The sequence below is a fragment of the Melanotaenia boesemani genome, chromosome 22, assembly GCF_017639745.1.
Source record: "Melanotaenia boesemani isolate fMelBoe1 chromosome 22, fMelBoe1.pri, whole genome shotgun sequence".
In the NCBI taxonomy this organism is placed as follows: domain Eukaryota; kingdom Metazoa; phylum Chordata; class Actinopteri; order Atheriniformes; family Melanotaeniidae; genus Melanotaenia; species Melanotaenia boesemani.
Genome location: NC_055703.1, coordinates 7,526,431 through 7,547,925, shown reverse-complemented (window position 1 = coordinate 7,547,925; position 21,495 = coordinate 7,526,431).

The window sequence follows — 21,495 nt, the reverse complement described above, 5'->3', positions numbered from 1 at the left end:
GGTTGTTGGTTTTGCTCCAATGCAGGAGTAAATACATAAATAGCTATTTTGGAAAAAACAACACAGAATTAAGTCCAGTGTCGACAAGAAAAGATCTTTGATAGGGAGGACTGGGTCAGACACGTTGAATTACAACCAAACTTGTTTGTTTTAAAGGGGAATTTTTCAATCCATTTCAACAAGGTTGCATCTGGATCTCTGACTCGTCTTTCTTTGTTTTTGCGCATTTTGCTTTTAACCAGTGACCTCTGTCAAGGCCTCTTCCTTTTCTGGATTAAGCGTACATCAGTCAATCATGGTGTTACCTCAGGGCTCCATGAGGGGGAGTCATGCTCTTTTCCCCTCGATTATTACAAGTATGTGAATGGGAGAATTGTGTGTAAGTGTTTATTCTTTCACGTTTCCCATTATTATCCTGTTTAAATGGTACATACCTCAATGTACACTGGGGAAAAACAGCTACCATGCTATTTGTAGCTTTGTCCCCTTTGTGTATTTCACTGTATATTACAGGAAAACATGTGTGTTATACTTTTGTGCTGTTAATCAGTGTATGGCTGACCTAATCAGTGAGCAAGCTAGTTGCTGAAGACCTTGTAGTCTGCTGTAAGGTGTGACAGTTTGGTTTATTAGTAATTACTTTACACCATAAAGTTCATATTACGTTTTTGTGCTGTAAGAACTTGTCTGCTAAAAACGTGTAAGAGTTATAGTGCAGATATTTACTGTTTAGATGTCGATAAAAACAATAATTTAGAGATCTGAAAAAACTATGACAAACTGATTGTACTGATTTAGTATGCACTGTTGCATGTATGCACTGATTATGCATTGCTATGCACTGTTTAAAGAAAAAGCAGCTTATTACAGACAAGTTCAATTTTTCACTTTTCCCATTATTATCTTTTTAAGGGCATAGCATACTCACATCGTTAGGGAAATGTACATCTGTCTACGTCTAAAAATGATCCAGAATTCTTCAAATTTTTACATCATATAGACGACTGATTGTTTGCTTTGTTTGTCAAGCAAACAGCATCGGGATGAGGTTGGGGTGGAAGCAATATATTGAAAGCAGGGTGGTTCTTTGGGAAGTGTTCTGCAGGGATATGATAGGCCCTGAGTAAACACTGTTACAAATCACATATATTGTCATGACAACATAAGTACATTAAACCATCTTTTTTTATATTTAATTACCAAAATATTTCCTCAGAACCATATGTTGTAGCAAAGTTTTTTTTTTTTAAAAAAGGAGCATGTGATTGTGCTTCAAGTCCCTCCACTGCCCAAGGGTTACTGCAAACAAGCACCCCTCTGACCTCTAGTTAGAAATAGGTCTTTCCATCTCTAGACAACTTGCCCTTCCGCTGTCACTTAAATGGCTAATGGCTTCCATTCCCCTGATACAAGAAAATTAGGGGGTATAATACAACAAAAAGGCCTGGCTTTGGTGTTTTGGGGACAACAGATTGTTTTTAAAGTAGTGGAAGAGGGCATGCTCATTGTGAGAATGCATCATCAATCATCATTTAACGGCCTTTTAAAGCGGTGTGTGCCTCCCCAAGGGATTTTAGGACTCAACTGCCAAAGATATAAAGGGGCAGGTCCACTCTGTTTTCCAACTCAGGTTGTGTGTGAAATAAATCTGTCTCCATTATGTGTGTTTAAAAAAAAGGTTCCCTTGCAATAACAATAAACAGTAAATAGAGGCAGCCATTGGTCAGAATAAATTGCATCGAGTGTTTTTTGAAACAAAGATTTCTAGCTGAACTATCCCTCCTCAGTGAGAGCTTTACTCAATAAGTAGTGTCAACAAACATTTCCATGACAAGGAGAAATACAAATAAGAGAGCAAACGAAGAGAACTGATGATGGCTTGATGCCGTAAAAATTTTAAGGTGGAGCAAATGCATTAATCTATGTGTACTAATAATTGTTGGACTGGACTGACATGGTAAAATATTACTAAAAAGGACAGTCCATGGATTTTGCTGTGATTTAACAATTTGTTTAGCATGCTAATATGATGCTTTTTTCACAGTAGTTCTTTTTTGTGTTTAAAATAAAGAAGTCATTCACCTTGAATCTCTAAGACAAAGTTAGCTGGCATCCTTCTACCTCTTCATGTCTGTTTATTAATACAGTACAATCTCAATTCGGTCCTACAAGGGTCACAATCCAGCAGGTTTTCCATGGATTCCTTCTTCAATACACCTGAATCAAATTAAATGGCTCTAACATCCCATCACAATGACTCATTAATTTGAGTCAGGTGTGTTGGAGCAGGGATACATGGAGAGCCCTCGTGGTAAGACCGAATTAAGTAGCCCTAAGTTAGTATTTTCGGTTTTATCATACCTGACAGCAGGGGTGCCCAAGTCCAGTCGTCAAGCTACCATCCGGCAAATTTTAGTGCATTCCTTCTCCAACACACCTGAATCAAATGAATGACTCGTTGCCAGGCCTCCGCGGAGCTGAATGACATGCTGATGAGGGAATTCAGCCATTTGATTCAGGTGTGTTGGAGAAGGGTTGGATCTAAAAGTTGCAGGATTGTAGCTCTTGAGGACTGGTCTTGGGCACCCCTGCCTTACACTGCAGATAGATTATTATCTAAGTCACTTAAAAAAATAGCTTTCAGCAGCATCAACACCGAAACCTCAAATTCTTCAACAGTTTCAGAGTTTCTGATTCTTACACACTGACTTTAGCGACAATTTAAATCCTCTTATTTTAGTCCAGCTTGGAGTAAAATTACAGCACTTTACCTTCTTTGCTTTTTCCTGCTCTAACCTCCATTTTTCAACTCTTCAGTCTGAGTTTGAACATTTTTGTCATCGCTAAATGCAAAAGGAAACAGGCCAGGCTTATGCACATTATCCACTAATGTTAGTTTTTGACAAGATAATGGCAGATTTAGGAAGTTTGGGTCTATTTAACCTCAATGAAACAGCGACGCAATGGCAAAGATTTATACACCTCAAACTTCTTAAACGACAGCTTGGCTTGTGCCTCTGAATTTACAAGTGACTAAAATAATTAATAAAGCATACAGCCCATTTGACTTAGTCCATTGTCATTTATATGCTGCATTTCACTGCTCTCCTAAAGATCCCCTCTCAAATTTGTCAATTAAAATAACTTTTTTGAAAGATAATACTTTTCCAACTTAAATTTGTTTTGCCACCAGTGATTTCATAGAAGAATGAGCTCTTCTATTAACCCAGAAAGCTATCATAATTTAATATTTTCTTTTCAAATTCTCAGCCAGCTCCTCACCCCTCTGACGAGGATTCAGGACAACAGAAAGTGATCGAGCATTGTCTGCAACGTATTTGTTAGTGTGTATGGGAAATTATCTCCAACAAGATTAAAATGATTCATTAAAAAACATACATTGGGAGGATGAAACACCCCATGTTTATTCAACACAGGACATGATAAATGGCTGCATGATGGTCTCCTGTGTCAATCAGTCAGGATGGCTCATTAGGTCAGCAGATTTAGAGCCACCAGGGGATAGTTATTCAAATTCCTGAAAATATGCAGAGACAGTAAAAAAAACCCACCTTGTTCATGAATAACAATGTCCTCACACTAAGAGCGTCCTGTGTGGAATACAGCCACTCTTTATACAGTACTGCTGCTTAGAGGAGACTTTGACCCATACACTTTAAAGCAACATATTCAGATAGTAGCATGAGGCCAAAAGTGTGACTTATTGGTCATTTTTAAATGCCCTACACGCAAATACATACATGCATAAGCAAATACGTAACTTAATAACCCAGAAACATACAAGGACATTAATAAATATGGATTTTTAAAACATAACACAGGCAGGCTTACATGTTAGTACATTTATATATAAAAATGTGTGTGTGTTTGTGTGTGTGTGTCATACAGTAGAAGCCTTATGTGAGATGAACATGCTCAGTTGGACTTTAACTTAAATTAACCCACTCATCATCTTTTATCTGCACAAGTAAAAAAAAACAAAAAACAAGATGCTTCTTTTGAATTCTGATGTATATTTCCCACATCAACTGTATCCCATTTAATTGTAAACTAGTTTGCATGAATTGTGATTTGCAAATATTTAAAAAAAAATGTTTAAAATGTCTTGAGATGTTATAAACTGGTGTTGTGTAAAATAAACTGAATTTAAACTTTGCTTTAAATGAGGAGCTGCTGGTTTGGGTAGCTCTAATCTTCCTGAATATCCACAGCTTTGTGTGGGCTCATTTCAAGCGTAAAAACATTAATTTAGTATTGAAGACTCTGTGATAACCTCCAAATAATTATAATTATCTGAGATCCTTTTGCTTTATGATAAATTAATAGACTAATTAAACTTTAAAGAAGAGGGCAGCACTTGAATCTAACACCTCAAGACACACAGTAAAACCCACGTCTGCAGTCTGGATAGATATTAACCTTCAGAAAAATGTGCAAATGCAACATTTTGTCTTAAATATTTCATTTTCATCTCACTTGTTTCTGTTGAGAATATGGTTTACTGCAGAAGAAGGATCTGAAAAAAAGACAATTTTTTATCACAATGTTTTTCTGAAAGTTTTTCAAAGCCAGAATGTTCAACTGTTAAAGAAAAAGTCTAAGTCATATCAATGTTTTAGTTCTTTACAAAATATAAAGTCAACATCCCTCAAGTGAGTCTATTTTCTATTTTACCTGAGCTGTGAAAGCAAGTTTGATAACCCAGAGAAAGGGTTTAGGCTGTCTACAATGTCCTAATAAGGATGACTGCAGTTTCATGTCATTAATGCCTTATAGTTTACTGGAAACATGGAGCCTGTTTACATGCACACCAACATTCTCATTACCTGATTTTTCTGGAGTTATTAGACAACTCAAGTGATCATGTAGACAGGATTATCTTTATCAGATGATGGCAGTTATCTGATTATGAGAAATCAAAGTTAAACCTAGACTTTTACCCACAAAATTCTGATGTCTGGCCCTATAATGGAATAGTGCCCTGCTTCCTGCCTAGTAGTTACGGGTAGTAGATAAGCAGATATAGAACATTAACGGATGGATTCTGATGTCTTTGTGTCTGATTTATGTAATTTTTATTCATGCACAGATGCAAAAAACCTGCAATGCTTCCGTCTTCTTCGATCAAAAAGATGAAAGCATCGCAACGTGAGGGAAACAAAACAAAAACAAAATAGCGTGCAGCAGCAGGAAGTGAGAGTATTAATAAACTTAAAAACTGACATTTACACTATTTTGCAGCTTCTTAGCTTCAACATAAACATCTAATGCGGAGACCATGCCGGCCACCATGTTTAACAAACACAGAAACACCAGGAAGAAACATATGTAGATATTTCGGGGGTGGGAGTTAAAGGGCTGGAAAATGTAAACATGGTCTTTTTTGAAAAATCACATCTCAGAAGTGCACATAGACCCATCAGATGCGATTATAATTATCAGATCTGATTATCTGCTATTTGGCTTTGAGATTGTCACCTATGATGAAAAACAAAGGCTGAAAAGAAACTTTTGCTAGAAAATAAATCAGGTCAATTAACTTTTAGTCCAACTTCGTAAGACATTCGACTGTTTACAGTAAATTCCTGTGAATAATGGCATTCTTAAAAAGTGCTGTATTATGTTTTATGTCTCTGAGGGCATATTTCAGTTAATACTGTGACGCTGTTGGTTGAATTGCCCCTCTCATGATTTTCAGCAATCTGACTCAGACAGACCTGTAACATTTATATAATTCATGTCTTTGTCCCACTAATGAGCTGACATAGACAGCAGTGGTGAGTAAATTACTGTCCAAACACTCCTACTCCATTGTTAATCCTACAATGATATGCTGCAGCCCTGAGTGATCTTTTTTCTTTTTGTTCACATTTTAGCCATGAGAGAAACCCTCTTTTAAAGTGTTTTAGCTGCTGCTTCTGCTTTGTGACGATGTACCTGTATTTTTACTGCTCTTATCCTCTGCTGTTTTAACACAATGGTCCACCTTTGCTAGAATAACAAAACATGTTGTGAGAAAACTTAAGACTGAACCTGTAGAAAAGTGACATTTTCAGCTGTTTTCAGTGACTTTGCATATGGCACTGTATTCTTATGATGGGAGGTAATTATAACATCCATAGTGGCATATTAACGAATGGCAAATATTGCACACATTTACCGGCTTTCTTTCTCACAGGAATGTTTACACGAGGCCATGAGTTACATTAGGACAAAAAATGCCATTGTGTGAATGATTAAATGCCTTCATTTTAATATTAGCTAGATAGAAGCAATAATGCTACATATTTTGTTCCAATGAAAGTTTAATATAACAAATCAATGTTAAAGTTTCTGCTGAAAACATTTATTGTAAAGTATCATCATAATAAAATGGTCACCAATCATTAAACTTGAGTATAGAAATGAAGGTTAAGTTCAAAGGGCAAAGTTCTGGGAATGGTCTATGCAGCCATGTAACAATCTAGTAAACACAAATAAATATTCTTGGATCAGACAAGCATGCAGCTGTGTTGAGCCCATCCCAGTATACTCTGTCACTTTTGCTGTGCACCACATTTTGTGTAAACATGTTGTGTTCACATGCAAATTAAACCCATCAAAATCCAGCTGGTGTCAGACATGTCATGACATATAATCTTTCATTTGTCACACTGCAGAAGTTGTTCCTGCTGTCCGTCTTACTTAATGAGCATGCATGTCTTTTGTGTTATTTTTTTGCTAACACAGGCGCTAGAAAGGAAGACGATATCTCAAAGCCCTCTGAACTTTGGGAGCTGCTTTCCAGCAGGGTTCCTCAATCTCCAGAGCAAGCCATGCCTCGAGTTCTGTCTGATGCTTCTAATCTCTTTTAGTCTTTAACACATTCTCGCTCTGAATCTCGCCCACGACCCACTACCTCGCTGTATTTCTGTCCCTCTCTGTTCGGTGCCGGCCTTCCCTCCTCAGCAGTTATCTGGGTTGCTTTCAGGAATCAGCCCTCCACAGCGAACACCAGGAGGGGAGGGGAGAGACCATAAACTCTGACTACAAGCCAGCGCTGTTATTTTCTTCATCACAGAACCCGTCTTGACACACATAATGGAATGCACTGGCATTGGTTCAGAAAGACAGCAAGGAGAAAGTGGGCCACTGCCAACCTTAGGCTATGCAAATCCATCCGCAGCCGTCTTAGTTTAGAAATCTAATGATTAGACTCAATACGAGCTTTTTCTATCCTTTCTTGTTCCAATCTCTGACTTTTTTCCATTTCCTCCATGAATTCCTTACTCCTCTTTGCCTTCTTTTTTCAACAGTTCTGTTAGTGGCACTGCCATCTGGTGCCAATGCCCCAGAGATGAACTAAGTTCTGGTTTTAGGGCTTAAAGTGAGAGATTGGCATCACTGCTGCTTCCAGAATAATTTAGGTTTTGCTGCTGTGCCTCATTTTGCCTCTGATGGGCACTGTGGCTACTCAAGCATGCGCCGGCAATTAAGCATTGCATTAAGTAAAAACTGCAATTTGCAAGGCAAGCATGAAGGTGCACTTCAGTAAACCTGGCAAATTAAAGGGACAGAGGCAGAATGGTGCAGGGAGAAACAAATCAATCTATACTTAAGTTTAGTCGCTGATGTTGTTACTCAGATTTTCTGGAACATATTGCAGCAGTTAAAGGTGGAAATATTGCTACACACTTTAGTAACCTCACAAACTTTCAATGCAAATCAATAAAAACATTTTAATTTAGAGAGATTGGGGAACTAAAGAGGGGAATCTGAGCATGGTAACAGTGTAATTTAATAGCGGGGGGGGGGGACACTGATATGATTGTGTCTTTGGCAGCAGGAGTCTGTCCAGCATTTGCCTCTGCTTCCTCAAGGTTTTTCTCTTTTTTCCCATCAAGAGAAGCACTCAAACATTACTGCCTCTCTATTTGATCTTCATGGGCTATGATTATCTCTAAGAGCTGCTGGTGGGAAAAGCAGCAGAGAAGCATATAAAGACATCTGTTTTCAGTCTGGTGACAGGTCTGAACATGGCGATTTCACATGAAACTGTTGCTGTTTTCCCTTTTGGGGGAAAAAAAGGACTTTCTAAAGATATTATAAGTTAGGTACCTGGAAATTAGGGATGCCTGTAAATGCCAAGTCTGTAAATATGCACAGCAGATTTATAGTGTGCTACAGTATTTACATTAAAAATTATAATTCACATTAATGTTAGGATGCCAACAAGCCTAAATGAAATGTTGGTGTAATATTTCATAAAATACATGATACAGTAAATCACACAAGTTACATAAGCCAATGCCTTGTGAGGGAAAACTCAGACTTTCTTCTCTTCGTAAAGCAGCTTTATGTTTAAGGAAGGCTGCTGTAAGGAAGGAGATCAAACAATGAGTGAAAGCCGAGAGAAGCAAAAAGTACATTTTACTCCACAAAAAGTAACTCAAGGGCAAAAGAAGAGACAGCAGAACAAATGTTGGTTTCAGTCATGATCACACTGTGGCCTTACTGGGAATTTGTATGGACTCTGGCTTTGTTCCAGATGGGGTCAGTGACATTACAGCTTTCATGAAATTCATTTCTCAGCAGGTCCCGTTGAACCTCTGCAGACTTTACTTTCAGCCCAGATCATCTCAGTTCTTAGAAAGCAAATCGATGGCTGCTTGAAAATATTGCTTTTTGTGCTTTAGAATAAAAGAGAACATTTTGCATGTAGCCTTACACATTCAGTTATAAATCGAACTGTTCATCCAAAACCACTGAAAATATGGTATTACTCTCCTGTCATGTCTGAAATTGGCTGCAAAAAATTGTTTTTTAGTAAATCTGCTCAGAAATTGATGATCTGTGGAGACCTTCTGTGTGCATGAGGTATGTAGATCTATAAGAATGAACAAACTCTGAAATGAAACAATTGCATATAAAGGTGCAAACCTGAGGTAAATGTTAAAAGGAGGAACTGCACAAACTGCAAATGGTGACAGAAGTCTGCAGTTACTAAAATCACAGATGTGTCTGCATCATTTATGCGTCATCACACCAACGTTGCAGAGGGTAAAAAGCGATCCATACGTTGACGAAAGCTCGGTCTGATCTCTGCTGGAAGTAAATGCTGCTTTCAAGTGCAGTTTGAACAGATGGTCTAAAACTGAATAGCTGTGAGAAGAAATACATGCAGAACTTTGCCAGCAAGTCCAAGGCTGTCAGCTTGGATGGGACTTTTTTTCACCTGAGCTTATTTTCACTGGACATTATACAAGCCGTACAATTGGCTGAGATTTTTCCTGGCAAAACAGTCTGGTGTGCAGACAGCAAGAATTACCTCCTGACATAAATCTCAGCTATTTTATACAGAGTTGTCAGTGAGTTTGCCTGGCTTTGAGCATATATGTGTGCAGTACAGACTGACAGGTTTTCTTTAAATTTCAGAAGGAAGATATTTAGTAAGACACTGCATGGACATTTGTTTTCAATCATTCTCCTTGACATGTGCATACATGCTCATCGTGTGCTAAGTTTTTTGTTATTTTCTAAATAATTTTTTAAAGATAATATATACCATTTCACCCTGCCTTAGGGAAACAATTGTGTCATTTTTTAAAAGGCTTACTGGGGATTATTTTACAGATTATTGCTTGGAGGAAGAGTTCTGGGTCTCCCATACCAAATAGGCTCAGGTCCATCAAATTTCCTGTGAACCCAGAGTAGCATGAGCTGACATCGTGGTGCGTACTGGAAAGACGTGGAGAGCTCAGGAGGAACTGGAAGTAGTGGAGTCTTGGCTGAGACATGGAGCGCTGGTGGACACAGTAGTAAAGGCAGGACTTGGAACCATCCCACAGCCCACCGCAAGGATAGATGACATCTCGTTCTGGAGCAAGTGTGGGCAGGTGTTGAGAAGGTAAGGATCAGCAGGATGGTCAACATGAGGAAGCAGGAGCCATGGATAAGGTGGGATGGTGCACTGGAGAGGAAGCTGGAAAGACATCTGGCAGGCAGAACCACAACAGATTAAGTTCATGGTCTAAGCTGTTTACGATGTGACACCTAGTCCAGCAAACCTACATGTCTGGAATAAGAGTGACTCTCCAACATGTTCACTTACCCTTGGAAGGGAACATTAGAACACTTCGTAAGCAGCAGCCCAATACCCCTTAGGAAGGATTGCTACTGCTGGTGACACGACCAGATGTTGGAATCAGTGGCCGAAGTCCACTGCGAGTCCATAGAGGTAGGGTGTAGAGCATGGGTGTTAGCATCTATGTTAGCAACGAGCTTAGAGCCACAGGTACACAATGTTAGCTTGTTACTACCTTTGTACTAAAATAATGTTAACTCCATCAGACTGGCTCCACTAATTGTGTTCAGAAGGACAGTGAGCCATTTACGCAACACAGTTTCCATAAACTGTGACTTTGCCATGAAGAGGCTAAACTGGGACCAAATTGGGATCAGGCCCACTGTAAACAATTGTTTTGCAGCAGGAAAATGTCTAAAATCTGCAGGACAGTAGGTGATACTGCACTAAAGAGCAGCATACTGGCCCTCCTCTCTACATTTCAAGCAAAAAAATGCTATGACCTGAAGCATTATTATTTTAAAAGTTCTTAGTGGGTCCAGATGTATTTTGGCTCACAATAAAAACTCTTGGATAAATTATGTTAAGAGCATATTTACTAATCTTAATAAATTTACAGGCTCATCCAGAGCTGGCTCTAGACTTCAGTGGGCCCTAAGCAGAATAAGTTTTGGAGGCCCAACCCCTTCATGCCATGAGCAACATTTCTGGATAGATGTGACACCCTAAGTCATGGTATATTGTATGTTAACTTATTCAAACACTCTAGGACACTGTATTGTGCAACATTACTGCATCATCCACACGGCAGCAGCACCAGTAACTAAAGCAGATCTGTTAGTGTGGAGTGTGCATCAATGAATTTTTAAAATATAAACTAAATACATTGAGAACTTAATGTAACTTAAAAATAAACGTTTTCTCTGAACATTTATTTATTAACTGTTAATCCATTATTCTGACTTTTTCTTTAAATGGACATACAGTATATATAATATTTATAATGGCTAATACAACTGTATATTAAATAAATGATCATTCATTCAGCTTTAAAAACTTCTAAATTCCTGGATCAATCATGATGTCCCACACTGGACCAGTCTCAGGAGATGATGGGGATCAAGAACTGGGACACTGACACTCTAGTCTTCTGTGTTCTTACATGCCTCCAGTGTTGCTCTCCTGATGCATGATGTCTGATGTCAGACAGCCCACCACGTGCCACTGAAAACACGCGTGACACATTTTACAATGTGTCTTGTAAACATCTCCACTGACGCTGTCCAGCTAAGGATGAAAGAGTTTTCGTATTTGAGGATGTGGTGGAATATCGGGTGCAGAGGACATTTAAAAAAAGCGCAGGTGTTGTGAGCAGCGCCGGTATGTGCCGTCTGTCTTTAGGCTGACAGATCATTTGTCAGTTCAAGCTACAGATTAGTGCCGTTATTAAATGCTGGTAGATAAAGGCTGAGTATGGACTTTAAATCCCCTGGATATTATAATGTAGTCCTCTAAGCAGACCCGTTGGCAGGTGTCATATGGGAAATTACTCATTACAACTAAAAGTGACTTGTGACTTGACTTGGACTTGAGCCATAAGACTTGAGACTTGACTTGGACCTGCAAAAACACAACTGTGAACATTTCTGCTCCTAGTGTATACAAAAATCTTCCATACTGCACATACCCCGTGGTGATCCCAGCACAGGGTGCGCTCATCAGGAAGGGGTTAGGAACCCTTTTCTTTTTTTTTTATTTTGTTTTGTTGTCATGGCAAAAACTTTGAAATCTACAAGAGAGGACCACAGATGAGCTTTTAGAGTATCTATAACTGCTGGATTAGGCCTTTGATGAAAAACCAAAGAGAGACTAATTGTTTTTAACTGCCTATCATAGTTTCATTTTCACTCAGAGTGATATCTCTGTCTCTATGTCTGATGTGTGCTGGGGCTGACTTTTTTTTTTTTTTTTTCCATCCAGGAGAGGACAGAATCATCCTCTCTTTGATGTAACTGAAATTGCATTGCGATGGCAGCCAAATAACCCTGACGGGGCTACGGTGCTTTTAGTTTCATTACTGGATTTTTGATAAAATGCACGTCTTTCCAACAGTCACCATATTTGCAAAAGATGAAGTGATTTTCTGTGATGAAGAAAGAGTGGGCACAGAGTCTACACAGGACTGCAAGATTACAGAAAATATGCAAAGCCTGAGTCATAAAGAAGATGTGGTTTGACACAATGTAATGAAATCTTAACACTGTAATTTCCCACTATGGTAATTGGGGGTGTTTTGGAGTGTTTTTAACTCAAAGCAATGCAGAGAGGAGTGTTTTTTAAGATGCCAATATCTAATCTCTCCCTGAACTCGCCAAATCCATATTGTTTGATATGTGACATGTGATCCCAATATGTGAGTAATTATGGTTTCATCTGTGCATTGCCTTAGATGTGAAAGATGGCAGGGCAGGATGGTTCAGGGGCCTCAGGAGACACAGAGGGAGCGTCTGTGTTCTGGGAACCAATACAGCTTTTGTGAAGTGGTTTTGATCATCCTTCAGGCTAGACAGAACCTGAGATGGGAGTGTGTGGAAAGAGCAATGGATGTGAGGGGATAGGCAGGTGGTGTGTCCCCCTGTGTTTAATTCTCATCTAGGTGTGTGTTTGTGTGTGCTTTTTTGAGTGGGCAGGTTCCAGAAGGTGGCAGGCATGAAGCCAAGGTTTATTTTTGTCACTGAACACAGATTTTGTATGCTCTAGTATGTTTTTAAAAACTCTCATTTTACTTTTACTTTATCAAGTTTAGTTTCTAGTACTCGTTCAATTTAAATGCTTGTAAAGATTTTTTTCTTTTAAATTCTTCAAGTATGGCAGATGAAGAAATAACATGATGGAGCAAGCCAGTCACTCCTTTAAATCTGAGATATGACTGGTCATGTTATGAAAAAATGGACATGTGATTGAATAGAAATATCTGTTCAATTTGCAGTTTCATATTCCAAGTTCCAAATTACCCAACTCCAACATTCTCACTTAGGTGTAATATTTTTTACATAGAAGCCCTTTTGGCTGAAGGTTGTACTGAATTATACGGAGTCTGTTTGCTAAGATTGGAAAAAAAGGGTCAGGCGTTATCTAAGGTTTGCTTCTGCCTATTGACTTTTGAATTATTTGGTTTATCTAGTTTATTTATCTTTTTTTTTTATTAATTCATTTACTTATTGTCTTTTTTTTGTATACGAAATCAATTAATAAACGAATAAAGAATAAAGAAAACATATTTTATTGCATGAGCAGTGACTACTATCACATGTGAAAGAGATAATGAAATCATGACCACATGATACAAAATGCATCAACAACTTGGCTAATGTCTGTATATTGTTTAAGTTTCAAACTGCACCTTAATGATAATTTATGCTCTATGTTTAATACACATATGTAAACAGTCTTTCGTCAGTCGTCAGGGGCAGAGTTGCATTGTGTAGCTCGCGAGTTACAAGCAAAAGAAACGAAGAAGACACCAAAATGAATTTAATGGCCGTACTGACCAATGCCGTCTACTACGCTGTAATTGAGGAAGACATGTCCCTCCAGGGTTACCATAGAGTAGACAGACTGCTCCTCGTTTCTGTGGGATTTGTAAAATTACCCATATTACATATGTGCTACAACCATAAATTCCCTCACATAAAGTAACATGTGACCATTAGTTAGTTATCTTGTTTCCATGTGTTAGAAATCCATGGCCATGACTTAGTAATGTGCAGCCACAGATACTAGATGTGCTCTGTGAATGAAACTATAAAGATGTGAACTTAAAAAGATCAGTAATTCCACTTTCCTTTCATAGCATGGCAAAGACTGACTACATGATGGACAGAACATCTACAAGTAAAAGTTGCACCTACTCATCCATCAATCCATTGTCTGGATTTTTTGCAATGTTATCCCAGTGAGAACAACACATGTTTAAATTTTTCATTTAGACATAAACATAATTTCAATATAAACATCATTGAATATTAATATCTAACTAAATTTAGACCCCTTAGAATCAAAGAAGTTTAGTAATTTAATATAAAGAAAACACTGACCATGATTTTCATGTAATGATTTTTTCCCCCATTTTTTTTAATTTTCCAGAAATTAGGGCTGCCCAAGTAGTAAACATGCAATATGTGATATTGTTAAATATTGTGATGATGACATGACTTGATTTGAGTTGAAAAATCCTGGAAATTTCCTTCAGGTCACAGGGTTTTGAACATGACATCACTTATAGTTCAAGTGACAGTGATGTCATGGCATCTGCTTACATACAGACATTCCTATTGCATCCTATCAGATTAAACTGCACATTAAATAACAAATAATGGGACACCCTATGTGTTGAAAATGCATCCCAAAGAAGTTCGAAACATGGTTAAGATGAAGATTTTTGGATACGCAGACAGGAAACTGGCATGTTTCACTTGCAGAGGCTATGGGATTTAAGTCACAGTATGTGTCATGAACTCCTTTGTTTTCATGGCAATGGCAGCAAATATTGTACTGTTTGTTAAAAGGCTTTTTACATGTTTGCATAAAAATATACACATAGTCACAGACTGAAGAACAAAAGGCAACACTCCCACGACATAGAATAAACTGGATTTACTGGAAACAGTGCCTATCAGCCAACATGGCTATAAAAGTGGAAACCAGATTGATACCTTTTGGTTTGGCATGCTCATTTCTGTGTTTTCATGAAAAAAAAAAAGTATTATTATTATTTTTTTTTTCATGGACATATTTTCAGAGAACATAAGAGAGAAAGATTCTTTTCCCATATTCAGCTGTACATAGCTTCAGTATATCATGGGTGTCAGTAGGAATCACCCTCGGTTCATATTGACAGTATTCTTATGCAGTTTGCCTTGTTTACTTAAAAATGTAGTGATTATGTCATACATGAATTTGATCTTTAGGCTATAATGGGGCTTTTTGAGCTAATTCCTATGGTTTTGCTCTTCTCAGTCTTTTCATGATGTGAACAGATCCTGTAAAATAAAAGGATGTAGGCTGCTCTTCTGAACACTCAGTTGAAGGTGACAGTCTGGGGCAGGAGTAGAGGGACCATGTTCATGCTGTCTCAACAAAAGCAGGTCAGAATCCTTTTACTGACTCAGGAGCATTAACACATCAGGTGCAAAGGGTCAGACCTGCCTGTTGGTGCTCAGAGCCAAGAAAACCATGCACATAGACATCAACAGTAAATATAATTTCATGAAGCATCTGTTCGCCTTGTACACCCTCTTTTTCTGCAGTGCTTTATGAGCACAACTATTATTTAATAATATTTTGCACATAACAGCAACAGGCAGCTTCTGGCCCGGGGGCCATGTCTGTTCTGAGCTTATCAGCATCAGTTATTTCTCGTGTGAATGAGAAATGAAATTGCTGTCTATTAGTTCTACATGGAGGTTGCATTCCTCACATTACTGAATTTCAAAGCGTACATGCATTTTTTCAACACTTTTTTTTTTTTTACCATTTGTCAACAATCCATAATGAAGCCCTTAAAAGACTAATCACATTATGAATTCATACCTCCCATGTCCTTTAGCACAATTCAAGTTGTCTAAAGACAGATTTTGCTATTTGGATATTTTATCACAGCATCTAACTCCAAAATGTTGTTGGTAAACCTTTTGTCTCTTGCTGAGAAGACTGAGAATACAGCCACTCACCCTTTTTATCACTGTCCCCTTTCTGGGTTGTATATTTTCATAAGCTTCATCAAGAAGTATGTCCTTCCATTTCATTATCTCTTTTATCACATCTCTGTGTCCAACTATCTGGGGTGCCTCAAACCGGCCAGGATCTCGAACGTATCCTTCAACCTCCTAACAACAAAGGTGGTCTAAAAACTAAACTGTAGGTCATAATAGTGGGCAGCTAATGTGCAAAAAACTCCTCTACTGGAGACTTACCTGGATACATGTAGAAAATGACAGCCTCACACTTCTTGCCCCCACCTCCTACTCCATTTGGAGTCTGTAGGAGCAAGCCCTATTATGTCTTCCTTACAAGAAATATGGAGTCTACTTAAAGATTTTGGCTTGTACAGGCCTTCTATATTTTAAAAAAATCCATCAAATATGAACCCCTCATTTGGAACATTGCACAATAATAGTATCACAAGCATAAAATACCTTTACAGTGGGGGTACTTAGACATCTCCTGTGGAACTTCTTGCCAACCATACTTACCTTTCATTACTTCTACATTACAGACGTTGTAAAGAACCAGTCCCCCACTTTCCAAATTGCCCTCTCAATACCCTGAAAGATAAGTTTAGACCAAAGGTCACTAACAAGCGCACTGTGGTCTGGATCCACACCCAGATCCTGCCCCACATGGAGCAGGACCTAGAGTAAAAGATCTAACAGGATGCTTTTAACTGGTGTAACTTTTGTAGTCTTTACGGTAGTGGTCTGGAAACATGCAACACAATTGAATTTGAGTTAAGCCATCCCACGTGATTCAGTCAGCCAATTAAGTCTGCAAGGCGCCCTGGTACAAACTGTACCAGGGCTTTTTTACTTGAGTGTAGTTGCTTATTTGGGCTTGTCCTGCTCTTGTTATAAAGCCCCCGATTCTCTCACATCCATCCATCCATCCATCCATCCATCCATCTATCTAAAAACAATAAAAATATTTGGAAAGAGGGTTTTTAAAAGTAAAAATTTCCAGATATTTTGTACTAATCAAATTATGAGATATGACTTAATTAGGGCATCTAAAAATCTATTAAATAACATTAAATGCGACACCTAATTTGCACCTCAGCGGACCTTAAGGAACAGTATCAAATGATTGTGTAAAATCTGGGTTTAATTTGTGCATGAATTATTAGATGTTATTAAGCTTTTTAAATGAGTTAAGTGCAGTGCTTTGGGATTTTTTAATCAAGTTTTAAAATGAATGAATAGGAAGGAACTAAACTGGATGAAAAAACGTTTTGATTTTCACTTTCATTTAACAACTTAAGCATGATGTTGTTTAGTCAATTATACGGCAATTTTATTGCAATAAAATCAATAAAATTATGCTGATAATCCGTGGAAGATAACATTAGTTTATTCTTTAATCACCCCCTTGAAAAACCCAATTAAAATGATGTAATTGTATCATACATAAAGAATAAATTAATAAAATTTTAACATGTTGGACTCAGAAGTTGTCGTTTGCACAGGGTGTGCTGCTTGGACAATGCAGACCAACAGTTACTGCCTGTTTTAACTTAGTGCACAATAATTTTACAGCTGGCTGAGACTGCATATGTTATTACAGGCAAAAAGAAGAGGCGCTCTTTTTTGTTTCCACCACACACAAAGTGGACGATCACTTATGGAGCTGCTAGAAAGGTAACAGGGTCAGAGTCTGTGTGGGAGATAACGTAACAGGTGTCATGCTGGGCTGGTCACATTTTGGATGTGGACCAGAGCCCATTAACACAGCAGGGACCAAGCGGTGAGCCTGGGCATCAGATAATAATTTTCTCTGTTTCTGCTCCTCTGGTTTGTGAATATTCTGTTGACATTATGATTCACTAGAAAGAGAGTCTATGCAATGCTATCAAGCGTCATTATTTTCCAGATCTTACTCTTTTTAAATCTTTAATTTAAATGTAAAGCTATAGGAACCTCTATGAGTAGGGCTTTGACTATGTTACAGTGGAAAGTAATTATCCTGAAAGTGGCCTGGTTTTACCAGATATCAGACAGAACATCCTACATGTTTACACTCTGTTTAATCTCCACGCAGTCAAGGGATTCTAAGGTATGCAACCAGGTAAGGCCCCAACAAGTCCTCCAATAATAAGAAAAAATCCCAATAGGTTGTTTGTTCATACTGTTGAATCAACACATTATATTGTCCCCTAAACCAATGGTTCCAAACATTTTTCCTGGAGAAGTTTTACTTATTAACCTCCTATAACATCAGCTTTATTCATATAAATTATGATGTTTCATCTGTTATTATTTCATTATTCATTCCTACCACCCAGCCTGCTTCTACACTTATCGTTTGTTTTCTAAGGTCATAGTGTCTGATCCATCCACCCATTTTCAGACAAACATGTCCAGGAGGGAACGTCTCTTTATCCACTGACCTTCTCCAGCTCCTGCTGGGAGATCCCAAAGCATTCCCAGGCCAGAATGGATACATATTCTCCTGGAGTCTGCCCTGAGATCTGTTCCCAGTATGACAGACATGTAGAACAAAAGAAAAAAAATCTTAAACTTTTACTAACTTATTTACTTTATTTACTATATAAATCTTATCTTAGATGTGGTTATCCAGCATGGCTTACGTTGTGTAAGGAAGAATACGACGTTTGACTGTTTTCACAGTTCAAGTGAGAGTTTATGCACTAGATATCTTAAATAAAAGTTATGCTTTGTAAAAACATACATCATTATTTGTTAAAAATACCTGTCAGCCTAGTTTTCTTTAATTTGGAGCATCCAGCATGTCTTCATTATTAAGATTTCTGTGAAAGTCTGGTAAATGAAACAAAAACATTAGCTCAAGTTAAAATGAGCTTAACTCATGTTGTCGTCAGTCTCTTGCTTCGTTGCGACATTCATGGCTTTATTACTTTGTGAGCTTTAATTTACCTGCTAGGTAGCAGAAGCTAATGGAGAATCTTATCCAACGGAAGTGATTTAACATTCATTACTGCTAACTAGAATGTTTACAATAGCCACTTTGGAGGCCTTTTTTGGAGGGCCCAAAAGTTTGCAGAGTTTATTTTGGCAGCCAGTGGCAGAGTTAGAGTATATTCGGGAGTTGGCCAGACCAGGAATTGTTAATACCAAAATTCTTCTTGCTGATACAGTGCTGATACAGTACCATTGCTTTATGGTACTTTTTAATTGATTTTTAATTGATACCATTGCAATTGTACAGTGTGCATTAATTTCTGTATTGCTAGGGCAGTATGAAATAAATTAAATGGAAAATAAAAGAAAAATCAATGTAATAGTAATATGAATAAAATAAATTGTGCAATTAAACCAGTAAACTATTAAAAGAAAACCTCATCATAACCAATAACAGCATCATCCTGACATCTGATAAGCTACCATAGTTATGTGACACAGAAGGAAAACCCTGGGGCTGGACTTCGTGAACAATTTTTATTTATTTATCTTTTTTTGCCTAAAACTCTCAGAAATGAAAACAAATGACATGTTTTACATCAGCAGAGTGAAATCTTCATATTAAAGAAAATATCAGATCCAATATTTTGACATACAGATATCATTGTATTGACTCCAGGGTATCGAAATGCCCATCCCTAGGCCAGACGGGGGACAAGACTGTATCAGGGGGATCATACTAAAGCTGGAGTTATACTCACGCAGCATCTGCTTTAAGTCAGGTCCATGTATCTGACGCAGATGAAATGTGTGTATATACTTGAGCGTAGGGAAACATCATGTTACAGTTTCATTTCTGGATCTGAGGGTGGCAGTAGGGCTGGTATCCACAGGGAGGAGTTTCTCCGATGGTTCGCTTCAGTTCTGGCAAGTATTTCCTGTTTTAGAACAACAATGGTGCCCAACGTGGTGCAATGTGTTTAAGAAATCGTGAAAGCAGATGAAGAAATTAACTATCTGTTGAACATTTATCAGTGCAAACAAATGAGAAGAAGAAGGAAACATCGTTCTGCAGTCATTCAGTGAGAAGATCCAAAAATCCAGAAACACGTAATCACAAACTGACCAATCACAATGGATGACTTCCACGTGGCCGTTTTCATGGTTAGCCGGACTGTATGTCTGGTTGGGACAGGGATATGTCAAGCCTCTGAAGACCTACGCAGAGCCTACAGCAGTGTCAGCGTAACCAACCTGATGCAGACACCATGCTAGTATAACTGAGACTTAATAAGGGAAATGAGTGGGGTGGTGGTGTGGACCAGGCTTGGGGCTCGCTGTTCTCTGGCCGCCTAGGTTGTCCCCCACGGAGCATGGTGGGAGGGTTATGTGTGATGTGAGTGCTTATGGGTACAGCGCAGGGGAGGGTTTGAGTGTGGGGTTATATGGGCTGCAGGTTGGAGTAGGTGGAAGTTTGGGGGAGGGGGGTCAATGGTGCCTTGGTTCCCGAGGTGTGCAGCTGGAACATCGGGGTGGGTGCTGGTGGTTGTCTGGGGGACCCAGTTCTCCTAGGCATGGTGCGGGACCCATTCTGTACACATGGCCTTAAATCAGGCTTTCATTCTGATCTCTCCTTGATGTGCTGGTGTTTTAACTCTCACTGCTTTAAAAAATAAATATTTCATATGTGAGATGATGTGGATTTTGCATCTGGCTGATCACTGCATCCTTGTTGCACAGAGAGGATTTTGCATATTTGCCTTTAGATTAAATGGAATTGAATCATGCATGGTCGATATATTTGAAGGACACAAGCTAGCTGTCTTTTTTAATCTGCTATGGATGGATGGTAAAAAGCACTTTGAGCTTTTCAAGAGGACATTTGGAAATGCTGCAAACAATTGAAGAGTCTGCAACAAATTTCCCCGACAATCAGCCTTCAAATTCTGGCAATTTGACACGTCTCGGCCGGCGCATCACGCTGATGAATGGCAAAGGGACCTCACTGAGGAGTGCGGAGCAGGAAAGCTTCACTTACTGTTCTGATTATTAGACCGCTGCTGATCAAATTTATGACTGTAATTTTGTCTGGACATGCTTGTGTTTTCCATTTACATATGGTTTATAGAGCTGTGATTTCATTTGCATAATAGGAGCTCACAGTGATATGCTGATGAAAGCAGAAGGGAGGGCTCTCAGTAAACTTTTTATGGGCTGCGGTTAAAAGAGGAAAAAGCAAATAGTACACTGCACGTTGGATGTGCACACCTCTCTCTATTTTGGTCCTCTTCTTCTCATAATGGCAGCCTCAAGTAAAGGACTGGAATCTTTAGTTGCTTTCAGTGTCTGTGAACAAATACTAAATAAAATATAATTTAAATGGCGAATAAATCAACACAGAGAGTTTAGATTCAGAATGATAACAGCTGCTCGTTTCTGGCAGATGGATAGCTTAAGGTTTCACAGTGGAAATGTGTTTTTCTTGAAAGTTATGCTAATTCATAGCTGCAACTTAAGCATTTATTCCAACCTTCATTCACAAAAGCAGCTTCTAAGTATATATTAATTATAGATGAGTAAATCCTGAGCATTTGCAGTGAGAGAGTGGAACTAGACGGGGCTATATTCTCACCAGCAGCTCAACCACTCTCCCATGATTTAAAAGCCTCACTAATTTGCTTTATTTGACTGCCTTTCCACTCTCCAGTCGATCCATTCTGATTGTAACCTGTTCACTCACATGGCAGATTTTAACAT